Here is a 3,696-nt window from a genome sequence, read left to right as displayed (position 1 = left end):
TTTCTTTACATAAAACTCTCTTATACATGAGTTGCTGTGGATTTGTTTCTCTAAAGTACCTAGACTAATACAGAGGGCAAACAGTGAATGTGGTGGGCTGTTCTCCACCAAGTTGGAGGGTCAAGTCCACTCAGAGAAGTCTCGGAAGCTAGACCTGGCAATCATCACTGAAAACACCACAGAGCAGGGTTCCACCCACGGAGTGGACACGGAGGCCACTGATCCTGGAAATGTTTCACACTTGAGCCCTTTCAATCCCCCCAAGTACCCTGGGAGCCCAGCTCCCTCACCTCCTCAGGGAAGCCTTCCTGGGCTTCTCCCACTACAGCTGGTCACCATGGTAACTAGCTTTTACCCCACACCTAGCTGACTGCCAGCTAGTGCTCGATGTCTACTCATAGCGACCCCCCTTTGGGTTCCTGAGCCTGTAACTGTTTACAGGAGTAGAAAGCCCTATCTTTCTCCCCAGGAGCGGCTGGTGGTTTCAAACTGTCGACCTTGTGGATCTCAGCCCAACTCATAACCACCACACCACCAGGGTCTCTTGTGCTCTCACCCTAGGGTGAGATGATTGAATAAACTCCTCTCTTGGGACTAGATGGAGCTCCGTGAGGGCAGGAACCAAGCCTGGGAAACTCCCTGCGCTGCCGCCCCTCCGCCCCCACCCCTCCCTTACTCCCTCCAGTTACCTGGCATCTCACTCCATGTCTGGCATGCTGCCAACAGCTTTGTTTATTGGGCACTTCTCAAGGGGAAGGCTCCATTCTGAGCGGTTCCGTTTTGTTTACTCTTTAAATCGCAGAGGACTTGAAATCTCTCTGAGGTCGCTGCTATTTCTGCGCTGCTGGCTCTGTCATTGGTGAGGGAGCCGAGGCAGAGGGAGTCTTAATCGATCTGAGATCACAGAGCTAGTAAGGGGTCGGGGTCTGGATGTGTGATCAGGCAATCACACAGCCCCGGTAAGACCCGTAGTTGGATGTAAGCAGTGCTCTGTGCAGAGGAAAACACGCCAGTCCAGAATTAGGCAGCAGATTTCGGAAGGGCATTCTGTTTGTATCAAGGCTGGGGACAAGGGGTCTGAGTCCAAGAGGGAAAGTCTAGGGGTGGTGGGGTGGTGGTGGTCCCCTGGACAGCCACTCTGATGTGACGTGGGGATGGGATGGGAGAACTCTGTGAAAGAAGCCGTGTCCATTGAGCAGGGAGACAGAACAGCTGCTGGGCACGGGATGATTTTCCAGCCCCGGTGCCCAGCTTCCCCATCTGCAAACGGGGCAGCCTATGGGCCAGGTCATTTGGGCTGGGCCAATGCTCAAACGCCCTAAAGAGGGCATGAGGGCATTAAAAGTTACATGGAGGTAGGCAGATGGGAGGCACTGTGGGTGGGGCTGTGTCCTGGATCCCAGTAAGCCCTCGCAGCCTGGAGTAAGCAGATACTGCATGTGCCTGGTGACTCGGGGGAGGGAGGTAAGGACAGTGCGGAGGAGAAGGGGCCACTCGGGTGACCGGGAGGTCAAGGGTTCACAGACCTAAGATGAGGCGTTCCGGAGGCTGGGCTCTGGAAGCGGGGAGAGGGGGATATCAGAATAGGCCGAGGCACTCAGGGAGGGAGCGGGTGGCAGGGCCCACACCCAAGTCCAGGTGATGCCAGCACCCCAACCTGCCAGCCCTAAAGCGCCTTCCATGCAACCCAGTCTTCATCTTAATAGCTGGGCCTGGGTTTACCTCCTTGGAACCCAGCAAGGAGCCTGAGCTGCAGTGGTTAACTGAAAGGTTGACATTTCGAATCCACCAGCCACTCCTTGAGAGACCACTGTGGCGGTCTGCTTCTGTAAAGAGTTACAGCCTCTGAAACCCTAAGGAGTGGCTCTCCTCGGTCCCGTAGAGTGGCTCTGAGCTGAAGCAGAACCCAGGGCAGTGGGTTGGGTTGAGTGGGCCACTCAATTCAGTCCAAGTCGACCCCTGCTGAGACGCTGCGGCCTTTGCACCCCTATAGACGGAATCAGAGTCTACATTTTAACAATGCATTTTATCATAGCAACCCTACAGGACAGGATAGAACTGCCCCTGCGGGTTTCTAAGACTGTAACTCTTCAGGAGTCAAAAGCCTCCTCTTCCTCCCACGGAGAGGCCTGTGGTTTCAAACTGCTAACCTTGCGGTTAGCAGCCCAACAGATCACCCCTACACCACCAGGACGGATGCCTATGAACCGGAATTGACTCAATGGCGGTAAGGTTGCTGATTTGGGCTTTATACATTTTAAGCAGATCTCCCAAGTGATTCTTCTGCATACAGGTTGTTAAAATGCCGGTCTTGATTCAGGGTACCTGGGGGTGCAAGGGCAGACTCAGCCAGCAGTGGGAACAGAGGGACCTCAACTGAAACTCTGTGGTAAACACTGAGGGAACCCTATTATTGAGCACGGCACTTTCTCTTGGCATCAAGATATTTTTTGCTACATCTTTATGATCGGGGCATACCATTCCCTTTTGGTAGAGCCCAGAACTGTTTAGCAGAACAGTTGGGTGGAGGGGGGTCAGAGGGCAATGCCATCTTCTAAAGCTACCTTGCCTACCCACGCACTGCTCACCAACTCCCTGGGGAACTGGGCCCAGCGTCCTCACCTTGCCACCTCACCCTACCTTCCAGCCCTGCCTTGGCCCCAGTAGACACCTGATGCTCCCCGAAAGGTGCACCTCACCCAGTCCCCTCTCCTGGCCCAGGGCCTGGTGCTTGAGGCCCCAGATCTGATTACATCCCACCCCATCCCTCTCATGTGCACACAACTCCCCACATTGTTGCCGTCGGAAAGTTATCTGGCCCCTGGACACTGCCTCCCAAGGCTGAGTCACTCAGCTGGATTGGGCCCCGGAGCCCAGGGAATAGCTGGGCTCTGGGAAGAAGCAGGAGCCCCAGAAAGGGTGTGGCAAGGGGGGCATAGATGGGGGGGGGCTGAGATGCAGGGACTTCAGGGTGGGGAGAGAAGTAGCCAGTATCTCAGTGCCTCCCTCAAGCAGTGCCCACCCTCAGCTGGGCCTGAGGGGAAAAGGATGGGCCCACCCTGACTCAGCAGGCAACCTCTGTGGGGACAGCGAAAGTTGGGGGTGGGGGTGGTAACTAGTAGGCCCTGAGCACAGGCTGGCCCCCAACTCTCTCTCATCCTGGACTTCCAACTGGCCCAGTGAAGGGCAGCCCCTCCGTTAGGAGAGAGCCCAGGAGAAGGCTGGACTGCCAGGTAGTCCGGTACTCATGAGACATCCATGGGCATCCGGGCAGCTCACAGGCCAGAGTTGGCAAAGGGAGGAAGCTGATGGGGAAAGGCTTGTAGGAACCGCATCGTTCCCAGAACCCTTTCAGCCCTCAGGCTCTCGGGAAACTGGGGTGACCCCAAGGCTGATCAGGGGGTCCCCCTTAGCTCCCTCCCAGACATGTCTCCAGGCTTCCTTTGGACCAAGATGCCAAATCGCAGACCAAGCGCTTTGGGGGCTGTGCGTGCCAATGACTTGCTTGGGTGAAAGTTTGCTCTGCTGGGTCTCTGGGGGTCTCCCTCACTCTCCGATGGCCACCCCCTCTGAGGCACTCGCTCGCCTGCCCGAGTCTCCCCTCCCGTGAATGCGTGGGTCTGGGCGGCGTCGGCTACCTGGGTCACCGTCTCCGTCCATCGCTGCAGTGAGTGGTGGCGAGAGGAGCCCGAGCGC

Source organism: Echinops telfairi, unplaced genomic scaffold, assembly GCF_000313985.2.
Source record: "Echinops telfairi isolate 266 unplaced genomic scaffold, ASM31398v2 ScPeMD7_7457;HRSCAF=8495, whole genome shotgun sequence".
NCBI classification, from domain to species: Eukaryota; Metazoa; Chordata; class Mammalia; order Afrosoricida; family Tenrecidae; genus Echinops; species Echinops telfairi.
This window is presented reverse-complemented; position numbering follows the sequence as displayed.